The 26489-nt window shown below is 37.2% G+C and overlaps 2 long non-coding RNA genes across 2 annotated transcripts in view; both read right to left on the bottom strand.

The window, feature by feature from the left end:
* LOC135302666 (uncharacterized) overlaps positions 1–26489 on the bottom strand; it is a 51020-nt gene that overhangs the window by 8898 nt on the left and 15633 nt on the right. The window lies entirely within an intron of this gene.
* LOC135302668 (uncharacterized) lies at positions 964–24740 on the bottom strand. The gene is made up of 3 exons (XR_010364243.1): positions 24284–24740; positions 23391–23520; positions 964–1911 (listed from the first exon to the last, which is right to left on the bottom strand). It is a non-coding gene; the product is annotated as an uncharacterized LOC135302668 (long non-coding RNA).

Here is a 26489-nt window from a genome sequence, read left to right as displayed (position 1 = left end):
TGCCAATTTAAAAATCAGAGCAAGTTCAACTTAATACAAATATGTATGATACATACACACACATGATTAATGTTTAAACTAACCATTCACTTTATACAGTTATAGGTTCCTATACAAATGTTGTATATTTGTGTATTCTATTTTCTTCTCAATTTTATGGATTAGCCCTGATAATACAAACACTTGAACATATGCTTAACTTTACATAATGAGAATGTCTTGCTGATTTTAGGATAACTCTTGATCTACATGAATTTAAGCAAAAGTCTTAGAGTCTACTGGGAATGTAATCTGTGGTGCCAGTCATTTGAAACACACATTTAATAAGAAAAGAATTGAAATAACTGCAGCAGACACAGATGACTTTGGTTCCTGCTGTGTTGAAGGCAGGTAAGCAGCAAACATGGCTAAAATAATTCAAAACAAAAAACTGTGCAGCTGCACAAAAATACCTTTGGGTTGAGCATGGACTTTTACAGTTACCCTCCCAAAGTTCCCCACCCACTTCACAGGCTTTTTAGTACAGTTAAAAATATCTCATTTTCTTTTTCAAAACTGAAAGGCAACATTGAGATACTAAGCAACTGTGCTAGTCCGCTTACAAGAGCGCATAAACTTTCCTTTCTGGATGAAAAGAAATTTTTGAAAATTAATTTCCACAGATTTTATAATTAAATGTTATTAGATTAGTGTCATGTTTCAATATATTTGGAAAATATTCAAGTTAATTTAACATTTTCTAACAAACTAACAGTCCAAAATAGAACCAGCTGCATTGCTTTAAAAAAAAATGAAATAATTGAAAGCTTAGAAATACTTTTCAAGTTTGACTCTATGTTAAAATTTTAGTTACTGAATTTTAAACTTTTTTTAAATGATGTAAATACTTATTTGTAATAGATGTTAACAAATTTCCTGACTCAAAATAGAAAAAAGAATAATTCTTTACATAGTACAGTTTAGGCATTTGAATTGTAATTAATTTCCATCTTTAAAAAATTCTTCTGAAAATTATTTTTCATCTTACTTTACTCAGAATGCTGACTGGAACTAGAATAATACATCACACAAATGTTGATTTAAATATTTAAACAAATTCACTTACTTTGGATTTACATCCCCTTTGGGCTCTACTTTCCATGAACATTGATAAATAAACTTACTGTAAGGAGGATCTGCTGGGATGACAAATTATAAACAAAAATTGAGGAATACATGTGGGATATGAATTTTTGAATTCTAATCATCAATTGTTGCACTAGCAATTAAAGCTGACTGGAGGACAATAATTCCATGCTTCATTAATTTTCAAGACTTCATGTCTTCGTGTTTAGTTTTGTTTGGTTTGCTTTTGTTTCTTTTCCTGGAGAAAATGGTGTAAGAGCCAGGGACACTAAAAGACCCAGACTGAAGTTCTTTTCTCAACCTGAATCAAAAATTACTCATTTTCACCACTGATTTGTAGATGTGATTACTCAGAGTAACCTAGAGGAGGAACATAATCCTGGGCTTTTTGTGTCCAAGGCCACTGTTAAACCACAGGGTTGTCAGCAAAGGCGAGAAATCTATTTTGCTCCTTCTCATTCTCCAAAATATTTCCATTCAGATGAATTCCGAATGTAGCTTTCAGAGCTGGAAGGGCTGAGATAAACTTCTCCTGTCCAACACGGGGGTATTCAATAATCACCACTCCCGAGGTGGGGTTGTGTGGTTGTGTTCCTGCCCCCTGTCAGGTCTTCATGGGGGGTGTCCTCCACTGGGATTCATCCTGCACAGATTGCCAGGGGCCCCAATGCGCTTGGACATCCCTAAGGACTCCCAGTCACACAGGGACACGCTGCCCATCCTGCTGCTTTTTCCATCATCCTGAAGAACCAAGCATGGCCGTTCATGTTGCAATATTGCTTTGCCCTGGAAGAATGGGATTGAGAGGAGATATAGGAACTAAATGCTACAGGCAAAGAGGCTGGACTGAGCTCCAGGTTGCTGTCAGCCTCCTCCCTTCCCTGGAGGAGCCAGGGCTTGCACACAGCAACCTCTGAGTTGACAAGCTTTGAGGACAGACAAAGCAAGAGAAGTTTCATCTCTTCTCCCCACAATTTCCTCTGTCTGGGCTGGGTTCCCAGAACAAAGAGCCTTTTCACCATAGCTTCATTGTGAGATGATACATGGTGATGCAAATAGTACTGCTGTTTGTCACTCACTGCACAGCCCCATCCAAATCATGATCATGTCATTCAGTTTCAATCCAACCAACATGAACTCTTAGTTTCATGGGGCAATTCATCTATCTCTAACCCTAAATTCATGCAACACCTCATAAGTGCAATATAAAGATCCATGTGTGCAAACAGACTTTTTTTTTAAAGGAATTAACAGGGTGTAGGTTTTTTGCATGTGTGTCTTTTTTTTTTTTTTTTTTTTTTTTGGTGTCCCTATATGTTAAGAGAGCTTTAAAAAGACTTCAGTTTGGATTTTATCACTGGTTGGACAAGTAGCCATAATGCCTTCAGCAAGCAGATCCTCACTTTTGACAAAGCAGCTGGCACATATCTAAGTAATTTTAGCCAAAAATGACATCAATAGCAAGTTCTTCTCCTTATAGACAGCTGGAAAGTGAGCTTTGATTTATTTTTATTTTTGTCCTCGGGATAATGGTTTCTTACTTACTTGTGTCAATGGTCAATAGCATAACAAATCCTTCATCATGAGAATGTGTGTATCACTTTGCAACAAACCCTGGCCTTTTGAGGTGAAATGATATACTGCCACTTAGTTTCAAATTGACATCTCTCCTGGTTGCCAAGGCAAGTTAATTTGCAAATCAGCATTTTGCATGAAGCTTTTAAGCCAATCCAGCTAGGCAATGGCTGCCATTGCTGTGCAATTAGTGTCTAAAGCACTTAAAATTACATTATTAAAAAAAAATCCAGAAATATCAGTGATTTTGTTCTGTACATGGCCAGAGACTATGTTGCTGAATGAAAAGCAGATCTGGACTTAGAAAATTATAGCAAGGCTCCAATCTGATTGGAAAGGAATGAAGAATGTGCAAGTAATGACACTGGCAGACTTGAAATGAGAAATTTTAGTTTCATTGCTCTTCAGAAAAAGAAAATACATACCCCCTCATAATTAATTCACAAACTGCCTGACTTAGATACCACAGAACAGTAGCAAGTGACAGTTAGAGGAGGAGAAGGTAGTCACTGCAATTGGATTTACATTCAGTTAAGGCAGGGTTTTTTGAGCACAGAAGTCAACTTGAAAATGGCCTAAATTTCAGATTTTTACTTGAACACTCTCAAAGACATGCAGACTTTCTGGCTCTTACCTTGGTTTTTGAAGGCAGAGTCAAGAGAGAAGCATGTTTTGAGGGAAGTGTTCTTGGAAGATATTTTTCAGTTGCAATTTCATCCATCTTTAAAAATGTCTCTGTTTTTGTGGACCTCTGGCTTGAAATCTATTATGTATCAATGAAAATAATTTGGATGTGAAAAAATAAAATAGGGGCTATTTTAGAAAAGAATCTGTTTATAAGGCAGGCAGGTGTCTGGAGAGATGAAAAAATTAAAACCAAAAAAGTACCACACAGTTTGTAATGAACTAAATGTATTACACCTATTTTGATTTCTTTACACTGGATTTTTAAAATCTTATTTAAAATTTTCCCTCCTTTTGTGTCTGTTTGGTAATTTATTTTTTTTAAATGTTAGCGCAGATGTGGCCTTATATTCAATTTCACTTACCACTAAATATCTATCAGCTATATACTACAAAAATTACAAGCTGTTCATTAAAGAGATAGGACTCAGAAAAATATAAAAGCCATCCAGTACCTCAGCTTTTGATGAGTCTGAGCACCTTTCTAGCTGTCTTACTGGCAAATTTACTTGGATATTAGACATCTTGGATGAACTCTGTCTATGTAGAGTCTCTGCAGCAGAATTAAGGGAAAATTTCCCATTCTATTGTTTTATTTGCTCTGGAAAAATTTTCATGAGGTAAGGTAGGGGGAGAACTTGCATCACAAGTATCATGAGCATCTGTCCACTTATTCTCCAGCACATGTCTGGTGGCATTACACTGGGGTGTCAGTGTGAGCACAAGCAGGTATTTTAGAGCAGCTGACCCTCTGGATGTCCATAGGTTAACAGACCTCTTGATATGTCTTAGGTTTGGTAAGCCTGTAGGCTTGGTCTCTGCCCATCCTCTCTTTGCAGTTTGGTTTTTTGTTTGTTTGTTTGTTTGTTTGTTTTTTATGTAGAATTCTTTGTCAAACTAAATCCATAGCCCAAGTGAGATCTACAACATCACAAAGAGTGACTTGGATCATCTCCAGGAAAGCCAATTAACGTAGTTAGATAAATACTGTAGAAAAGGGTAGAAATTGAAGCAAATTTGGACCAGGCTGTTTTTCAAGTGGACATTTTCCCTGTAACAAACATAATGCTAGCTGCACTAGCTGACAAAAGACAAGGTTTGACACTGTTATAAGTCCGTGGGTGCTCAGTCTTTATGTCGTACTGATGCACATGGTTGACATGTCAGGGATATGTGGAAAATAAACTGCCCAATCTCTCTGGACCTAACAGTTTACAGACCTCAGTGATATACTGTAAAGGTGGTGTTGTTGACTTCAAAAGCAGTAAATCAAAGTGCCACCAGAACGTGCTGACAAAATTAAGCAACCATGATTGAACAAGAGAACAAAAGCGGTTCTGTATAAATAGCTATTTCCCATTCAGACCTCCTAATATTTAATTTATACCCTTATTTGTCTTTTATGAAATTGCTTTAATTCTGAATGGGCAACGGGTTTATAAAGCAATTAACAGTACAATCATAAGGGTCTTTAGTAATGTATGTAGTTCCAAAACTGAACTTCATTAAGAAGTATAGGATTTGATATCATTAAGAAAATCTTATATTTTATCAGAAGAATGTGGAATAGTAGTTGATTCATGTTATATTTCATAAGTGACATCTGAAAAAGCCAAAAATAAAATGAGTTTGTTGGTTACAGCTCTTTTAAATTCTGTCAGGTAGAATTTCCTTCATTCACTCACAAGGAATGATGTCTCTTTGTGTCCTGCAGCTCAACAATTCTTGTGATTTGTATTAGTGTGGATACAACCTAAAGGTATGAAACTGAAATCCAAACTCTGTGAACACCTTAATACAGACTTTGACAGTGTGACTTGATCCTGTTTATTTTCAGTATTCACTAACCTGAGAGAAGGATAAATTTTAGTTTGGACCCAGATTTTATGGATTAGTGTGTATATGGATTAGTATGTACATGTATCTACTTTTCTCTAGAGAAGCACATGAGGCTTATTTGGTATCTGTGGGAATGCTTAAATATTGCTTCTCCAGAGTCCACATGTATGGCTCATAGATAACACCTTTATCTTCATGGAGGAAATAATCTTAGGACACCCTTCTTCACCAGTAGTTTGCCAAAAGTTACCCAGGCAAATACAACTTTTACATGAAAATGAGAAACAATGAGACACAATCCCCAGTCTGTTGAATGAAATTTAGTGAAGATTAAAGGCTCACGTTGCCTGCCTTGGTTGTTCCAGTGAAGATGTCAGCTGTCACTAGCAACTCCTGATGTACAACATATCTGAAGCTGATTGTAAGGGCCAAGAGCAGAAAGTAGAAACTTACTGCAGCACCAGTAACTGCATACTGACCCACTCAATCCAGGACTGGAAATAAAAGAGATGGTAAATAAACCCCCTCACAATGCGTTGTCAATTTAAATTGCTAAAATTTTTTTCACTCCTTCTGAATCCTTATTTGAAACACCATAAGTAGAATCAAACTGTGTCATCCCCTGAACAAAAATAGGAACCAGCCACTCAGCCTCACACCATCATCTATTAACCTGCCACAAGTAGATCCCAGAGTTTCCTCCTGTTTGTACAGCATTTGAGCCCTTCTCCCAGTCTGCCTTTTTAGGTGATGGCATGTAAAGAGGAGCTTAGCAGAATAGCAAGGGAAAAATTCTGTTCCTCAGAGAAAATGAAGCAGGACACAAGACAGTGTCCTATTCATAATACAGCTATGTCTGTCCTCACCCTGTGCCATTGCTTCTGTTCCACCACAATCAATTTTGCTCTGTAAAAAACATTACAAATGAGCTTTTAATGCTATCCCTCTTTTGGCAATGAAAATGACTCAATTACCCTGGAGTTCCTGATAAGGAATAACAAAACAAAAATACAAAATATACAAATGAATAAAATAAAATTTTAAAAATCCAGTATTTAAAAATACCTTATTGTTCCCAAAATGACCTTGTGTCAAAGAATTTGAAAACAACACCTCACTCTCACGATGTCTACAGAGTGCCCTTCTGCTCACAAGGGGTCCATGGGTTAGTAAAAAAATAGGTATTATGAGTGACAGTGGTCTAGCAGAAACATACAGGTCACTCTAGACCATTTCTCTTCCTGTCCAACAAGAAGTGCTTATTACAAGCTCTCTACCCTACTGATGTTTTAGAAAATAAGTTGGTGTGAGACTAATTTTCCTTCATAGTTGATTTTTTTTTTCCTGTGCAGTAAAGAGAGAGAGCTATTGCCATTAGACCACTTTCTCTACCATCTCAGGATGAGACAGGAAGTTGAGAGCTGACACTCTACAGCAAATGAATGAGTTTCTGCAAGCAATGTCTCCACCTCAAAGAGGCAGAGCTAGTGGCCTGCAAAGGTTATTATTTGCATTGCTAGGCTAGACATCGACACCCTGAATCCAAAACTGCCTGACCTTTCTCAAGTCTCCCTAAGGTTTACAAAGTATAAAACGATCCATTCTGACAAAATAGCAAGGGAAAACACCAGAAAACTCCTTAAGAAGAGAAAGGTGTTCTTTGTGGGTCAAGGATGTGGTGCCCTGGTATAATCCCAGAAAAAAGAAAAAAAAGAAACCAATAGCACACATAGCTCTTGGACAAAAGGATAATTGTCTGTCACAATTAGCTAGACAGTAGGTACCTCCTCAATGTGGGACATTTCTCTCTTTCTTATCTCACTCTATGTCTATGCTTTTCTGTGTGCTCTATTTCCCTCCAGTGTGCCATCCTCTCCCAAGTTACTCTGTATATGCTTTTATCCCTGCTCCCAATTTCCCATGCTCTGCTGGCTGGGGTTTGAGTGGCAGGGAGGAATCTGTAAGCAGGTGTTGTGGAAGTGAAGCGTGCCATCCGGCCAGCACATTAGGTAAAGTAGCATTCCCCTGGGAGCCCTAATGCTTACAACTGCATCAGCCCCAACTGTTTTTGCAAGAAGAGGAAGAGGCCAGTCTTGACCTCTTCTGACCAGATGTTTTAGAAATGCACCCACTTTTAGCTGTCAATTTATCAAAACCATAATAAATATTAACAGAACAGACTCTTTAGTTACAACCTAGTAGTAAAATGCAGAAGAAATTAGGGATATGGAAGAGATTAGGTTTGAGTGCATGGGATCATATTCAAAACTACTTTAAGAAAATTTTTAAGATACTCTTCTCTGTATAATAGATGTGATATGACTGGTTTAGACATGAATGCAGAAAAAAAGAGATCATTTTCATAATGATCTATGCCAAAAATGTTCAGGAATCTGTACAGACTAGACAGAAGTAAAGAAGAAATACAGCTAATGTAAAAACTCGTGCTGCAATGAAAGCAATTGAGTTTCAGATTTTGAGGCTCATTTGGAAACCCTAAAGCCTTCTGCTTTGACCTGTGGAAGGAGGGAATACATATTCCACGAACAAGAGGAAACTGTGTTCATGTCCTTTTATCACATCCCTTCAAATTACTGAAGTAGGAAAGAAACATTTACAAAAAGCATTTCTAAATGAACAAATATTCTGCTTTCCTTCCTCCTCTTACCCCTAATTTATAGCCCACCAAGAGCTCACCAATTTTCTTAAAATTTTTTTGAACAAATATCTCTGCCCAGCATAAATATATGAAAGCAATCATTTGCATTATCATTTAAAAGAGCTGGGATTTCATTCTGTGTCCAATGTCCCAAAGGGGTAAACACATTTATTTTTTCTTTTGAGAATCAGTGGAATTACAGGGAGCTGGCACTCTAAGAAGTGAGAACAGGATGGGGTGCTGAGGGTTTTTGATGGCTAAAGCTTCTGCATTCCTGAAGCACTTAGTCAGGCTTTTTCCTTCACAATTGTAAACAATATCTTGCTGATAACCAAAATGCAAATAACCAGAATGCTGTGCTTAAAATTAGAATTTCTTTTTCTTACTCTGATGGTCTTGTTGAGCAACAAGGCTTTTTACAAAAAATAGAAATACTGCAGTAATAAAATAATTTATTATTAGTAGCCATAAGGTAAATATTTTAATTTAAAAATAAACTTTGTTCAGCATTATGGTTTTGCATTTGCTTTTTCTGACCAAATAAGAAAGACAGATTTCATTTCATCTTTTCATCTATGTTATTTGAAAGAAACATTTCTTCTCACTGCATCTTTTGCAGTGTACAGTGCCTATCTGTGCATACACAGCATCCCATATGGTTGAAGTAGGCTGGAGGGGTTGCTACTAACCATATTTTTAAAAGCAGATGTTACTAATCTTCTAAATATTACCCCCAAATGATGTCACTTGTGACTGACAATGGTTGGGCTCATCAATCCCTTCCAATGTCCTTTTCCATGTAACATGTAAGGGAAAGCAAATTTTGACCAGAAAGCATGGCTTTGAAGGGGCAGAGCACTTCATTATTGAAGTGCTAAGCAGAATGTCAGTTCCTACAGAAAGAGGTATCTATATAAGAGGCAAGAAGGAAAAGAAGTTTGCCTGCAAAGAGGTTATTCAGGTAAACTTTTAGGACAGCCATTTCAGAGTCAGGCTGCACTGTGACAAGCTGAGATTTGTAGCTCAAAGTTACTGTCTGTGCCATGCAGTAGACAAAGGCAATTTTCTTTTACATTTGCAAAAGCCTTCTTTACAGGTTTGTGCATTAATGTAAGCAGGTGCATCTGCATACAAAGCCAATATCAGTTCCAAAGATGGTGTTCAGTCAATGGCACTTAGAGTAGTGAGTAAACAAAAATGGAGGGTAGCATTGAACATTTTGACCACAAATTGCACAGAAATTAAATATCTGCCAGTAGTATTCCTGAAATAAGTTTGATAGCATTTTATAAGCAAGGTTTAACTGTTTTTAATGGGAAAAACATAGTGATTTTTTTTTCATTATCCTTATAATTCCCTCTCATTACAAACCCCAGAGACAAGCTACCAGTTCAGATGTGAGCTAGTGCCTTTTCTGAATTCTACAAAGATGCACTCACAAAAAATTGAGATATATCTTCATGAAGAATCAATTAATGCAATTAATGTAGTAGTGGTTTATAAATATGATGTATCTTAAGTTCAGTTCTCTGTGTTCCCTTGAAAGACTCACTATAGGTCTTTCCCATCTGATTTTTTCTAATCCTCCTAATATTCTTATCATCCTAATATTCTTCCTTACAGGTACTGTGCTGCCTTCTTCCATACACACTTCATGAAGAATATTTGCATTAATAATATTCTGCAAAAATGGTTCTCAGATAAGAATAAGAATTATGTCCACATTTTGGGAAGGGTTAAATAAGAGCATTTGCCTTAATACTATGGTAAAAACTATATACCAATCTGTGTTTTCCTTTTTATTTTTTGTATTATTTTTAACGTCTTTATCAAAGGTTTCATTACCTGTTTAGTTACAAGGACTGCATGAAGTCCTAGCTCTAAAAGTCCTAAAATATTTGGATAGAAAAACTTCTCCATTCCTAACTGGAACACTTTTTGGCTAAAATGTGATCTAAGTGCTCTATTACAGCAACTTTTGTTTGCACATGCAATTAGTACCTCTCTCTGTTTTTCTTTACACACATCTGTTTCTTCACAGGCAAGGACACAAACTCTTACAAAGGAACATGACAAAGACATTTCACCCTCCTGTACCTTTTAATTTTCATTTCACCCTCCTGTACCTTTTCATTGCACAAACAAGGTGTTTTGTTTGGAGGCAGATGTCTGGTTCTACAATTGAGGTTTCACTATTTTTATATTTATACTATTTATTTATCAAATAAAAAGCAATTGTTGGGCCTATAATTTTAAATAAGGTCTAATCTCATTTGTAGAGTGTAATGCAATTCTCTGCTCCACACTTACCTTGCAAAATTGTATTTTTGTCTTTCATAACACATATGAAACATATTTTCACTTAGTCTCAGCTTGTTGTCAGCTTGGACTTCAACCATTCCAAGCAGAAAATGAATAGAAGTTGGAGAAAACTTGTGCGACTGGAAACAGGCACACATGGTTAAATGTCAGCATTTTGGTATGTCATTTACTGGTCAGACACTTCAGTGTTCTGCCATCCAACAAACCTATGAGACATATTATCAAGGAATATATGCCAGCTCTTTCCCAGCAAACTGCTTGATGCCTGATGCCAAGTACTGGTGGGTGTATACCTTTTTATGCTGTCACTGCATTCAGCCTCCAGGGTGTTGCATGAAAGGATCACTGGATGTTAATGAATAACAAAATGTGTCATTTCCCCTTAGAATTTATCTATCTATCATATACAGTGAAAAAGACGTGTTTGTTTTCTTCTGCCTGTATTTACATGTGTGTCAAAATACGTCCTGTTAAACCTGGCCACATGCTTAGGCAGTATGTTGTTTTGTTAGTCTTTTTTTCATTATTACTATTGCACACCACCATATATCCCATTTCATATAAAAAATAAGTACCCAAGTAAAATTAATTTGGACACAAAGATATGTCTCTTCCTGGTTAAAGTAGCACCTTGTGTTTAAAACTACAATTTCCACAGGCAATGAAAAGCTCTTAACCTGTTTAAGTATATTGTCAATCATACATCGGCAACATATGACAGAAAATAAAAATGTGAGAAACATCATTAGAGATCCAAACCACAGCTGAATAAATAATATGAAAAAGCAATCTATGATTACCTTGTAAAGTAGGTATTAATGTTTGGCAAGATCAAATTCCTTTAATGACATACTACTGTTGCCCAATCATATATTGAAACAAAGAGTTCAGATCTGCAGATGATTTTGAAATTGTTTGGGGAGAAAAAGCATTCATTTTAGACACAAGCCAAAGCAATCCATGAAGGTCAATCAAACAACCTACAAGACAGTGTCAGGCCATTGAAGTTTGCACAAAACCATGGTGAGGCACTTCCTGATCAGCTAAAAAATAAGTGCAATACATAATTTTTAGAAAATAAGAATTGGAAGATCCTGTTTATTATAAGTATTTCCCTCTGTTCTTCTCAAAACCTTCCTAACTTACAGGTTTTATTTTTTACATATTTGCCCATAGGTTTTTCTCAAATATACCATGATCAGAACATCAAGGCATGGTAGTGCAATCTAAATAAATATTCCAGTGGAACTTTAAATCTTGTTTTGCAGCTGCAGAAAAAAAAAATAGTGTAACTCCTATAAATGGGAAGAATAGTTGTAGGTATCAAATTGCACCACATACAAGTAATTTTACTAGACAATTTAGAAATTGGAAAATATTATTTTGAATTTTCTTTGAAAATTTTAAAGGCTTTATGAGATACCAATATTTTCACAGAAAATATGTGCTCTTTCCTAGAAAAAAATACTTGGTTTTGAGTGCGTGCACAGTTTTAACGAAAACTCAATTCACTGTGGGTCTTAATTGTGTTTTTCAGCAAACTGATTTAAAGTTCCCTGGGGCACACATACTGTAGGATTGTGACATATCACACCAGGTTAAGTCAAACTCAAAATGTTATGTGATATGACAGCGTGTAAAACACATGATTAACGCACCCATTGGGAAACTTGGCTTTATGAAAAATGGTGCAAAGGGATACTTAGGGCACTCTCTGGTAAATTGTCCTTTTAAAAAATAATAATTAAAAAAAAAAAAAGTACCATACTCAAAAGTATGGTACTGTGTTAGCTTCTGTTTGATATCTACATCTTTCTCCTTTGGATAAAATATCACTCTCAAAGATCAACATATATTTGAAATATGATCAACATATATTTGGTCAACGCAGAGAGCAGGAAGTTGTATTCTCTTGGAAAATAATTGATTTTTTGTCAATTTAGAGTATGACTGTAATGAAGTACCTACAAAAGGTCCATAGATTATAATTTCACTTCCTGAAATTATAGCTGCATGCTACACCTTTTCTACAAAGGACATAAAGGTATCCTTTGCCAGCACAGGGAAACCAGGTCTCTTCTTCACTCTGTGTAGGGGTAAACATAACTTGTGTACATATTTTCTGGACAGAGAGCATCGACAATTACAGACATGTCATGAAACAGGGCTATGAGAAACACCACATAGATTTCATATTCCATTTACTTCCCCCTGTAGCACTGTACAGAAACTACTAAAATTGCCTTCCTTTGGGATATATCAACCCCAGTGTGGTGCTGGGCAGCACAACCATTGGCCACTCTTCACTGATGCAGTTAATAAGAAATAACAGGTTTTTACATTCTTAACAGTCTTTTGTAGCAGCACACTGTGATAGTATTTGGCAATTTTAAAAACTGACTTTCTGTTGGAGGCTTCCCATCCTTCCCCTGCTCTTCTCATCAGGTTTGAACTGAATGGTTAATGTTAACTAAATTTGATTAGGATAGAATTTCAAAAATATTGGCTTTCTCTAAGGCTTGTCAAAATAGACAGCTGGCAGTGGACAGAGATTGTTTTGCATCCTTTCTCAGAGAAATACCTCTCAATACAGAGAAAGATTAAATACCTCTCAAACCTTATTAGACAAAAGAGAATCCACAGTGTCACCGTCAGTGCTCACCTGGATTGGAAAGCAAACCCAAAATTCTTGAAACTCCTTCCTTTTATTGCTAAGTGTCTGACAAAATATTCGTTTCCTAGTTTACTACACAACTGCTTCTTGCAATGCAATAGAAAATAGAGACACTAGAAGTCTGAGGTGCTCAAAAGAATCACAAACATGGGATCCTGTGTGCCATGACTAAATACCAGAGCACAGCCAAGCTGTGAGTGAGAACAGACAGATAATTTCCAACAAAGAGAAGCCAACAATCAGTGTCACCCTGCTTACTTTCATCATCATTTGTTTCAGCTTGTGCTGACAGACCTGAACAGACCCCCAGCTCTGCCAGTTGCTGAGGAAGGGAGACATCCTTAGAGCAGAGGAGGTGTCAGCTTGTGCTCCAGCCCTAATTCTGCAGTTGTCCTCTGAACTCTTGGCCCTGAAGGTGATATAGGGAAACATTTCTCAGGCTACTAACCTTCCTGAGCACAGCTACCACAGACACTATGGGCCCTGCAAAGCTCCAGGAAAACGAAGATCTATATTTACTGGAAGCAGGGGTGGATGGAGCTGGGCACTGAGGGCCTCTGTGTGAGTCACTTGCCTATGACATGCTCCGGGGTGAGGTAAATTAAGCAGAGTTTTTGCAAAGGTTACACATCCCTTATCCATTCTGGTACATTCAGATTAGCAGCAAAGTCCAGTACTCAAATGCTGATATTTAGGCAGAAGATAAAACCTTATCAGTCCACAGAAAGAGAAAAGAAAGGTGCTAGACACATCTAGTACCCAATCTGGTACATTAAAAAAAAAAAATAAAAAAAATCTAACTTTCAATTTTGTACTTTTTGAAATTAAGCATCAATTAAAACTTGAGATACTGGCACTTACAGGTCCCAGGATCTTGTCCTGTTTTGCTTGAATTTCAGAAACTAAAATGCCAGGACATCTTGAAGAAGACACTTGACTAAGGCATTATTCAGTAATAGGGTGAGTTGTCTACAATCTATACAGGCAATATAGATTTAATTAAAGGAAATCAGGGAGGGTGAGTGAGTATCCTTTCAGTGGGATCACTGGGAATGAAGGGCCACAAGGAGAACCATTTGTGCAGAACTCCCACTGTTCTGTGAAAGATTTTGTGTTCTGACCTGAAGCATCCAACTATTTTGGACTGAAATTGTAGATCATGCTGAATTATGTTTAACATATTTGGAGGTCAAAAAGGAAATATTTCCCTCTCTCTTCTTTGAGAAACAATAAAGCATATGTCCTGTTCCCATCCTCCCACAAGAAAAATGAGAGTGGCTTAAAAATCAAGAGTTGCAAATGCTCAAGCTGTTGATTAGGATGTGTAAAATTTAAAGGTTTTTATATCTAAAGTGGAGCCTGCCAAAACCAGATTATCCCTTATAACAATAGTAATAATAATTAATGAAAAAAATTAATTCATCAAAACATTTCAGTCCTTTTTTTTTTTTTTAGGAATTAGCTTTTCTTCTGAACTCTCAAATAATATCCCCTCTCTTTTTTTCCCTTTTGAAATATTTTTCCTTATGGGAACTTCTGGTAAGACAGTTTGGAAATTGTTCCATTTCAAAGAAGGCCATACTTGTGATTGCAAAGAAATATCCCAGGTAAATTGCTTTGAATTGATGGTGTGCTTGAAGTGATATTATAAGCAGTTACTGACATACATACACACAGAATAATAAACAAAATATATTAACCCACTTCAGGTCAATAAAGACGTTTCTGAGCTCTAGATAGTTTTCTGCAGAATGCTACAGAAAATTAGGGTGCCTGATACTCTCATTAAACTCTTTGCTTAAAAAAGCATACTTAGTGCTGAGCCTGTTGACAAGGCTGAAACCTTGTTCAAGCAAATATCCTTTGAATTCTGCAGGCGCAAGGTAAATGCTTCAAATGTTTTTTGGCAGAGGCAGAGGTAGGGAGGAGATCGGATCTCTGTAAGAAAACACTGGGGCAGAAGGAGGATTTGGGAGCCTTGCTCGCCTGCTGCCCAGCAGTGACAGCAGTGACAGCAGCTCCAGCGCCCGCCCGGGCTGGCAGAGGACTCAGGTTCCTCGCCCTGAGCCAGAGAAGCAAAGTGTGCTGCAGAGGTCACACAGGCTGGCTCTGGGGAGAGAAGGAGGGGGACGGGGGCTCTGCTCTGTGGGGCACTTCTGTGTGTGTGTGTCTGTCCTTTTAATGGGCTGTTAGGCAGGAGGCTCAGATGATTTTAGGAGATAGACACTCACTGCTTCACTGCTGCACCCTCACGGCAAAGCCCTACGGTATTTAACAGGGCTGAGACCAGTTGGATTATAGTGAGATATGATATACTCCCACAGAGAGGATATTTTTAAAAAATAATTTAAAAACAAAACCCCAACACATATAGATTTTAAAAACCAGTTTTGTCTTGTTAAAACATTTTAAAACCAACATATACATTTTCAGTGTAATATTTTATCTCTGCTGTATATTCCTTTGGGTTGGCTTAAAAATGCCTTAGACAAGTTATCATTCTCTGCCCAGTTATATTGGATTTTTCTGTGAGAGGCAGTTGAAGTGATTGAGTAGTAATAGAAATGGACATCTCCATTAAAGAATAAGTAACCATGCAATTGTGCTGCCAGACCAAACAGCACTCTCTTGTGCCTGATCCTTCCTTAAAACAAATGGGGCAAAAAAATCCTTGCCCAGTCTTACTGAGTATACCTCTTGCTTCCTAAAAGCCTGTGCTTTTGCTAATTTCATAAAGTGTTGTTGGTGCTGAACAAGCACGGTGAGAAAAGGGATCATATCCCAAAAGAACTTGCTCTTTCAAAGCATAGCACACCAAAATATAAACAACACATTATGCAAAAACATCAATAAGAAATGCCTTTGATTTTTTAGCATGATTGTGGAAATGGCAGGACTCACACTTGTTTCTGCGGCAGAGAGGTTTCCTCTAGATTGAATGCATTACTCCTTTCTCTGCTGGTCTGCCAAGAGCTTGAGCATGAACATGAAGGGGAAAAGGCTCACTACAGGATTTCAACAATTTATTTCATTTTAGGGGCTTATTTTTGCCCATTAATCCCAGGTCTCTTTCAAGTGAAGATATCAAATTATGCCAAGATACTGCACGAGTTTTGATATTGCCAGCTCTAAGATGAGGAAGAAAAACACAACAAATTATTTCTTTTGGGACTGAGACACAAACTTTTTCTGTAAACTTGTTCTCTTCCCTAGATGTCCAGTCAGTTTTCATAGCTTTATGTGATTAGTCATTGCCTTAACTGCTGGGATCAACAATATCCCTAAACATAGCTTTAAATACTGCTAATGTGAAAAATTTGCATTGTAGATCAAATTGGTGTCCAAGAAATATAAGCTTTATATATAATGGGGTGGGGGGAAGTTTTTTAGCTGGAAACCATGTTTTACAATGTTATTGGAAATCTGAGTAGTTTTTGTGGAAGACTGTGGTTATCATAAAAACCTCCAAAATGTTCTAGGCAGTCCAAGAGAGAAGACAAAGAACTCTAGGCCATGAAGCAAATGAAATCTTATTATTCCTTATTAAAAGGAAAAAGCAGGTCAGATAGAGTTAAAAAAGAGTCCTGATTGAATATACTTAAGCCATATTCACTGATGGAATATATGTAAAGTATTTTCACATAACTGAGCGTTGCAAGCATCAAAACAAGCAACTGGGTATCACCAAAAACCAGAGGAATTAACTGATCTTCTAATGTGCAAATGATTTCAAAGAGAATAACTGGACCCGTGTACCTCTGAAAGGAGGTTGGAAACCCTGCAGAGATATACAAGTATACATGCATATAAAACATGGGCATGGAAATTCAGATCTGTATTCAAACTTGGCAAAACTGATAAATAATGGATTCTGTTAACTGAACCTAGGCTCGAGAAATAACCATCCTCATTACACACTCCTGAATTGAAGTTCTCCTTGCAAATCACAAAGCCTTGGCCCTGTCTGACTTTTCCTTGCCATGGGATTTGATGCCTCCACATCTCACCTTTAATTCTTTCTGTCAGTATTCAGTGTCATGTACTGTACTTCTTTATATTCATGACAAAGAGGGACTGGAAGAAAAAATGGGGAAAATTTTGTTATCTGCTTTCATTGTCCTACCTGAAATACTAGTTCAGATAAACAAAACTAACAAAATATTCATATCAGATGTGCAAAAAATGAAACCTCCAAACTTTTTTTTGCTCTAATTTATTTTTTTAAATTCTGATGGACAGTAAAGTCCTTATTCTACCCATTTTTAAATTTACCTCCATTTCACAAATGGCTGTTCTCTGCCCTACTGTACATGAGATTTTTCCCAGCGATGTGTTTCCTTTCTGTGCCCAAAACCTTCTCCAAGGACATTTCTAGTGAGTGTTGTTTCTTTCCAGACTTTTGAAGAGCCTGCCGGAACCAAGTCGTTGCTCTTGAGGGATGAGACTTGGGAAAGGCTGGCCAATCTGAGGTGTTTGGTAAACCACAAGATATCCCTGTTGCCCTGTTCCCTTCCCAGGGCTTGTCACTGCACCATGTCACCAGCCCAGCCTGCTCCATGCCCTGCGCTGTGTCCCTCCTGTCTGCTGGCTCTATAGAGGAGTCTGGATCACCAGTGTACAGCTGGCACCCTGATACCAGGGTTTGGTATCTAAACTTGAGATTACAAACAGAATAATCCTCAGGTAAAGGATGCCCAGACAGTGTGAAGCTGACCTGGTTAAGAGATCCTGACCAGCCACCAGAAGCATTGCCACTCTATGTGGCAAGCAGTGATGTTTTTGTACAGCATTTCATGATATTCAATGGTGAGCAGATTTTGGCTCTAGGACATGGAGTGCCACAAGGACCTAGTCAACAGGAGTTCAGGTTTCAGATGTGAGGTAATGTGGTGCCTATTGTCCTCTTCATGCAGGAGAGAGATTAGGTGTGGTTTGATTAGACTCAACTTTCATTAAATTGTCCAGGAAAAGTGTATCCACCTTACAGAGTAAAAAAATTTTCTCTACTTAATTATTTGCAGAGCCAGCCTGGACCCAAAATCATTGGCCTCGCTTGGTAATAAGATGAAGACAGCTGATAAAAAAGAACATAATTTCTCCCCAGAAACTAAACATTTTACCAAATTCCTCTTTGCTTTAGCCTCTCCAGTAGCCTTTTCCTGTGTTAATTTCCATCTCTGGTTTATTAAAGAACCACACCTTCTATGGATGGGTAGCTGCATTGAACTCCTTCAAAATTATGAGAATTTGAGTTTAACCTCTTGGCATTTCCAATATGTCCTTCACCTAATGGGAGGAAAGAAAAAAGTTTAAAGAAGACATGGATCCAGTTTGCTCCTGTTGGTAAGACAATGCTTTGGCAGACAAACTGCAAGAGTATGTTGCTTTTTTCTGGCCTTTGAGGAATAGTGGAGATTTTGAAGCTGAATGAGATTAAGGAATACTTAATGATGAAATACCATTTTCTAAAGGGAGAAACCAACCAAAATGTAGTAGGTTTTCAAATGACACTTGTTACTACTTAGATAAACAAAGCATAACTTTGGGTAGACCTTCCATCAAGAAACAATAAAATCATGGCCATTTGTAAACTGGTAGTTCACACATTTTTGGTCTCTTTTTCATGAATTGATAACATGACATGCTTATGGAAGTAGTGAAATAAAGCGCAGGATATTTTAAGAGTACAAAAAAGATCAGCATTTATTGCAGCAGATTTACAGCTAATTTTTGTAGTAGTAATGACACATTGTATCAAATTTATAGGTTTTCAAATATTATATTACTAGATTTTTGAATCTTATTAGTGGGTTTGCATGCATTGTGTTATTGAACTTGTTGTTTTCTAATATGATATGAGAAATTGTTATGATATCAATCTTTCCAATAATATCTGCAATTTTATATCCTTATATCATGCTCCTATTGCGTCACAAGCAGTAATAAGATATATGTATTATTTTTAGTATTGATTTTTCACTGCAAAATTATCAGGTTCCCATAGTATTTATTCATTTTAATTGCCCCTAAGACTGCACTAAATTAGTAGGATATTTATTTTGAAATGCAGAGGGAAGGGGAGGAATATTTTATCAATTTACAGAGAGCTTATAAGACTGGATATTCTGGAGTCATCACAAAAGCTTAGGGCAAAATCCTACTGTTATGCAATATGGTTGTTGAGGAGGGGGGAGCTGGCAGCAGAACCAGTCTACTTGTGCAGAACTGGGTAGAACAAGGCAGCTGGGGAGAGAAAATGTTCAGGGAAGTGCTCTGCATGCTGCCCAGTGCCCACAGGCTGCTGTTGATCTCAGAGGTGCTGGGTGGAAGGATAGCAGGTCCCAAAGGAGGCAGCAACCTGTGGGTGGAAGGAGGGCCCTGCTCCATCCCTGCCCTGTGTCCCAGCACACAGATATATATATAAGTCTATGGATTACTAGTGAGAACAGCTAAAGAGAACATCTTCTGGCACTCCTGTGTATTTGGTTCATGCAAATATCCATGGATGAAGATAAAACAATACTTTAGAAGTGAATTTACATGTTGTCTTTAAATCACATTCAACTGACTATGCATTTCCTCAGGAGATACTATTTATTCTTATTCTTACAGAAATTTTCTAACTTTCACTTATTTATATTTTTAATTCTCTTGTACCATTGTTGTAGTGAGTTGACCCTGTCTGGATGCCAGACACCCACCAAAGCCCCTCTATCATTCCTCTCTGCAGCTGGACCGAGAAGTTCATGAGTTGAGATAAGGACACAGATCACTCACCAAATATTGTCATGGGCAAAATAGACTCAAATTAAAGATATTAATTTAATTTATTACAAACAAAATCAAAGCAGGATAATGAAAAATAAAGTAAGACCTTAAAAACATCTTCTCCCCACCCCTCCCTCTTTCCCTGCTCTACCTCCTCCTCTCTGGCAGCCCAGGAGATGGGGAATGGGGGTTGTGGTCAGTTCATCACACATTGTTTCTGCTGCTGCTGCTCAGGGACAGGAGCCCTTCCCCTGTTCCAACAGGGGTCTCTCCCATTGGATACAGTTCTCCCCAAACTGCTGCAACCTGGATCACTCTTCAATAGGGTGCAGTCCTCGAGCATAGGCTGCTCCTGTGTGGGCCCTCACAGGGGTGGAAATCCTACCAGGAAACCTGCTCCAGTGGGGGCTCCTATCTCCACAAATCTGCAGGTCTGGGTCAGGAGCCTGCTCCAGCACAGGCCACCCACAGGTCACAGCCTGCCCTCAGGCATCCACCTGCTCCACCACGGGTCTCCTCCAGGGCTGCAGGTGGATCTCTGCATCCCCATGGACCTCCATGGGCTGCAGGGAAGCCCATTCCAGCACGTACAGCCCTTCCTCCCACTCCTTCTCCACTGACCTTGGTGTCCGCAGAGTCACTCCTCTCACATATTCTCACTCTGATATTGTCTGGCCACAATTACATCTGCGTAATAGCTTTTTTCTTTCTTCTTAAATACGTTATTACAGAGGTGTTACAGCATTTCTGATGGGCCCAGCCCTGGCCAGAAGCACATCTGTCCTGGAACCAGCTGGCGTTGGTTCTGCTGGACACAGGGGAAGCTTCCAGCACCTTCTTATAAAAGCCACTCTTGTAGTGCCCCTGCTTTCAAAAAGCTGGCCATGCAAACCCAATTGTACTAAATATTTATGTTTTGGGGACCTTAGGTGAACTTTGACAAAAGGCTTTGGACTGAGTTTCCTTCCTTTTTGCATAAGTGTGAGAATATGCACTACTGTCCTAATTCAAAAGCACACTGAAGTGTAGAACTTGGTGAAAGATCCTGTAGTCTGCAAAGTGAAAGAACTCAAAGTAAACTATGTCCCTATAAGAAGATAACACTTTACCCAGAAATTCATCTTTTTTAACTACAAAATAATTTCAGTTTGAAAATGCAATAGAAACAATATGATGTGGCTCTTGATGTTTGCTTATATAATTAGTGTTTTATTAATTAAACTCTCAACTAATATAACGACTTGACTGTTGGAACCTCTCATTGTATTTAAAATACATGCAAACTCTGACTCCAATTATAAATAGACCATAATTCTAAAGGCTTAAAACTGAAAATTAAATTATTCAGAAACAAATTGTTAAACTTAGGCTATATTTCTAAGAAATTATCTCAGCACATTTTAATTTTATTGCATATACTATATCCAATCATCCTTTTTCACCAGCAGATTTTTTTGCAGTGTCCACATGCATCTCTCTATTAACACATGTGCTTGCACACACACACGTGCTTGCACACTCCTACAGTTAAATATAATTTCCTGAGCAATGATCTCTGCACGTGTCTAAGCAGGCATAAGTTGGTCTGAGGTAGAACTATCTCCTTTTTGACAAGCTGTTCCACAGAACTCTCGTTACATCTCATGTCACTGCAGAGGAGTTCCAATGCTTCTGCTTTCATTGAATCACCAGTAAAATTTCTAAAGTCCCAATGGATTTTGCAGAAGGTTCATGGTTTGGCAACAAGAGATGTTTTTGTAACTCTCAAAAATCAGGTTGTTTTCTCATATGAATTAGCAGTTATTATGGGAGTCACTGCTCCTTTATCCACATCCAGTAAAATCAATTTATGAAAGTGTTTTGCCATGCTTACCCTCTACTAATGACCAGACTTAACATCTGTTATGATCAGTGGAGAGGTTCCCAGGGACTGAAAAAAATGTGGGGTTTAAGAGCTCTGTTTAAAGACTTTACATTGTAAAGTCATTTGTCAGTGATCTGGAATCTCTGAATTAAAAGTGACCAAAGAGATTGGTGCTGTCCAGAAATAAGTGATACTGGATTATAAACTTGGCAGTCTTTTTTGAGAACATTTGTTCAATCAGCTATAAAGTTATGCCAACCAGATCTATATAGAAAAAATTAATACAGAACATTTTGTTAGAAAAAGAGGTTTCAAGGCAAGTGACTTTTTTTTTCCCCTCAAAGTGACATGAACATGATTAGGTTTCCTGTAAAATGAGAAAATGTTTAAATAAATTATTTTTAGACTTTAAGGCAGATGCTACTTAGTACTGATTGAAACATTCTGCATCATCCCAAATTTACAAGTTTGCATTTTGTTACAAAAACAATGAACAAATGAAAAGCAATAGAACATTTTAACCAATGCCATATTATAATCTGTCAGCAAATTATGCATGACTATTTTTGGCATGTGTTGACATAATATAAGAAACTAAAAAATTACCAAAAAAAAAAAAAATCAACCAAAAAAAACCCCAAAAAACTGAAAGTTTCCAAACAAAAACAGTTTTTAAAAAGGAATTTTTCACATTTTATTTTTAAGAATAGGAAAAAGATTTAAAATATTGTTATTTTCCCATAGGTCAGAAATTTATCATTTTGGCCAGATTAGACATTCTTCCATTTTAATTTTGGATTTTATCTAGCTGAATATTTTTGTGCTTGATATTTGAAGATGCCAGAGAGGAGTTATGAACAAGGCTACCTCAATCTACTACTGGTTTCTTCATGAAAAAAAAAAAAAAAAAAAAAGGAAAAAGAAAAAAAAAACCCACAACAAATTTAAAATATATTTTAGAACTAAGGAAATTTAACAATGATCCCTCACTTGAAAGGGAAGCATAAACTAACAGCAAATCTTTATCAAGGTAAGGAACAAGTCTACTGCTATGAGTTCAAGTACTGAAACCACTGAGGGGGAGTATGTTAGCATCTGTGGATATTATTTTTGTGTCTCCACCATCAAGAAGATATCTACTTAACTGGGTTGCCAATACAAAGCCAAGCAGCCATAAGCCAGCTGTACACAGCTGCCTGCATTCCTCCTGCAGAGCCATCTGCAGATTTTGCCACAAATCCTGTGTTGGCTCCAAAGGTTTTGGTGCCCTTGGGGACCTGGGGAATTTCTGTGCCTCCAAGCACAAGTTTATTTATTCAGGCAAAAACACTGTTCTGTCACCAAAATACTTCTGCCCTCCATGGCATGCTGTCTTGCAAACATTAATGGATTTTCCTCAGCACCTCAGAGGTGCTGGTTTGGTTGGGATTTTTGGGTTGTTTTTTTTTTTTTGTTTTTTGGTTGGTTTTTTTTCATTGAAAATCCCAAGCAATTTAGGAATATGCACAACTTCTATTCTCTCATTTGTCAGCTTCCCAATGCTGCTTATATTTTGGAGAATGTGTGTTGTCAGATACCAGAGTTCTGGGTCAAAAGCTTTCCACCTCTCACTCACTTGGTAACAAGAGCCTGAGGGTCATATCCATTTATGCTGCTTTTATCATTTTGGATAGACTTTTCAAAAGTGACCTCCCCCCCAACTTCTTTTGCAGGAGACGCTAATGTGGCTCCTCAAGCAGAATAGTTCTGTCACCTAGGATGACAAATCTTCATCCACCATGAGATATGTTGATAAAAATAACAACACCCCATTGGCTACATCATAAATATCCTGTTAATTTGCCACGGACTTACCATCTAAGATAGGAGAATCCACTCACCTGCCTCTTGCCATAAGAGCAATGGATGTGAATTTAATCTCTAATCTTGTAAAAGAAGTGTAGGAAGGGCTTCCAAAGATCAGATAGCCTTTTCTCATGTCTCCAGGTAGGATCAATACCTTTATATCATCTCATAGATAAACAGAGATAGGATCATTAACTTCCATTATTCTTAAACATCTATAAGGACTTTTTGTGAACTGCACCATAGACAGGCAAACCTGCAAGAATGAGTATAACTCTTAGTTTCAAAAAAAAAATGTTAACAATTGGATGTGATATTTTTCCATGTTTGTACACAAGAAGTTTTACACAAAGAATGGCAGAAAATTCAGAGTGTTTTCTCCACGCATAGATAAACTTCACAATTTTCATTCTAAGCATTTATAGGGATTAAGCGGTTTTGAGTGCATAGCCTACAAATACTTTTCTGAAGTACATTTAAAAATATTCATAATGATTAGGGCATAAATAGATCTATTACTAACATTCATTGGTCCCTGGATCAACAACTCACCAGGGAAAAGAGCAGAGAAACATGAAAGCTTATTCAAGAAAGTTGCAGGGGGAGAGAAAAAAAACTTTAATGAATATCTAGTGCAGTTGAAGATGTTACAAGGATAAAAATCACCTAATTAAAAGATAATCTCTTTTACTTTGTAGCATTGGAGCAACAAATGACTGCAGAGATGGAGTAATCAACAAAGCTAAAATGGTTTCTTTAAACAATCTTCAAACTTGTTTAGCATGCTTGTGACAACACAAGGAAGATTACTCCAAACTCTCTGGTGATGTAAATAAAAACAACTCCATTGATGTTGTTTGGAATGGCACCCTGTATGTCAGCACATATCTTAACCTAGTTTTCTTTACTCCCTTGTGAGGGAACTTACTTATTTTGCAATGCCGTCTTGGTGATTGCATTGCTGGATGTTCAAATGTACGGGGAAGGAGGAGCTGAAGTGGTGCAGTTATCAGGTACTGAATGAAATTCCAGCCCCACAATTCCACAGAGAAACTTCAGAGACCAGATTCCTCACATCAGATGCACAGGATTCATTTATCTCTTTATGAAGGGATGGAGTTCATACCTGAGTGCTTACAGAGACATTTCTAAATTAATTACAGAGGCTTGATATTCCAGCAAGGAGTATTCACACATCCAATTAAAATCCCAAATATTATGAAAATTTGAAAAACATTTATGTATTTATTTTAAGAAATGTCTTCAAGGAATCCAGAAATCAAACTGCTGACCTCTAACTTCCTGAGTCAAATGGTTGTTACATACTGATGGGAAATAATGGTATTATACAGAAAATACCTTCTCTTCAGTGGTAAAAAAGCCCAGAAACCAGTGGGTTTCCATCTTTCATTTCTTAATTGAGGTGGGCATATGCTAAAACGTTACATATCCCTTCAACCAGCTCTCTGAATTTAAAGTTTGCAGGTTCAGTCTGCCTCTAGTTACCATAGAATTCAGCATTGCATATTTTTTTCTTTCTTTTCCTAACTAATCTATACTTCTTTGCTCATCAAAGACTTGAAATCACTTAATTATCCTGTGTCCTATTCTGGGTGTAGTCTTATTGACATTTTACCTGGCATATGTAGTGCTGCCATATTTGTCCTATAGATGATTAGAGATTATTCTATTAGATTACCATATCCTATTTTTAAAAAGGGTCATTTTTTAAATCATCTGCACTATACAAGAATATAATATTTTATTTAAATGCTATAAAAAATACATTGTTTAAACAAACAAAAAACTGTTGATATAAAAAGTTCATAAAGATGAAAGTTCAGAGACTAAAACTCTGTTTGTGAGCCAGAGAGTGGGAAGGCAAAACTTGTATTCTGTCTCCTGCTCAGTGTGTATTTACTTTAAACCTAACTTCAAGGTAGAAACTAAAGTCTCCTGGAAAGAGTAAAGAAAATATCTCTGTTCTGCTTTCAAATTGGGTTTCCTTTAAGCAGGCACTGCTAAAGGTGCCAACAGTGTGTGTAACTCATGTTGAATGAGGTCTGTGTGAGCCTTAGCTGCGATCAGCAAATTCATTTAAGCATTCAGGTTAATATTAAGCTCAATCATTAGCAGAGGAAAATGCACTCCCAGAGACTCATTTCTTTGAACAAATGAGTTATGCAAGTAAATAGCATTTCAGCTATTTATATTATTCTATAAATGGCATCTTGGCTACACCTTTTGCATGGAAATGGGAGTACATAAGAGAAGATTTACCATGGTGTTTTATATTAATTGAACACTTTCTGGTAATTATAGACATCAAGATGTTCCCATGGAAACAATGGAAGAATCAATATGTTGGAATAGTCCGTAATAGGGATATAGAACCATAAATATGGTAAAAATCACAACCAAGTTCCTTACTTGGAACTTTATTCCAAGTTTTCCTTTATTCCTTTATTCCAAGTACAGTCTTTAACTTTGTTTGGAGTATTATTTTCACCTGAAATATCTCAGGCTTAATGAGAAGACAGAGTGTTGGAGATAAGCACTATGAAAACAGTAAGTTTTGCCTTCAAGTTATTTTCAAATTACAGTTTGGATTTAGCAATCAATACAAATCATTCCTTTGAGGTTCCTAGCATTCATGCTGACTTCTTAAAACACATTCCAAACTCTAAGCACTCTCACAGTTAAAAAAGAAATTACTTGTGTGCATTATTCAACAAATTTTCTAGCATGATATTCTTAAACTTCACCTCAAGGAAACGAACAGGAAAAAAATGAAAGAAGGCACAAGGTTCCTGTTGCTTACACTTGCAGGTAACAAAGGGAAAAAGAATTCATAGAATTCATGGAATTCTTGTGGAATGAGGTGAGAAAGCAGTGACCACTACACTGAGATTTCCCAACAGAAACCATTCCAAGAAACTTAAAGCCCTCCCACCAGACTTTAAGTTATTTTTGTTATTTTTTGGTGGAGGTTCCTATTTATGAAGAAATTAAAGCACCTGTCACAACCTATGAATTTTTTTTACTTAAGTTTCTTCAGGTATTAAGAAAATATTAGGCAAGCACAGAGCTTTTTGCTTTTTTTTTCTTTAACTTAGTGGGGCAGTAACCTGGCT

Source organism: Passer domesticus, chromosome 6 (genome assembly GCF_036417665.1).
Source record: "Passer domesticus isolate bPasDom1 chromosome 6, bPasDom1.hap1, whole genome shotgun sequence".
NCBI classification, from domain to species: Eukaryota; Metazoa; Chordata; class Aves; order Passeriformes; family Passeridae; genus Passer; species Passer domesticus.
Note: the sequence above shows the minus strand (reverse complement) of the source record. Positions and strands in the feature narration are given on the sequence as shown.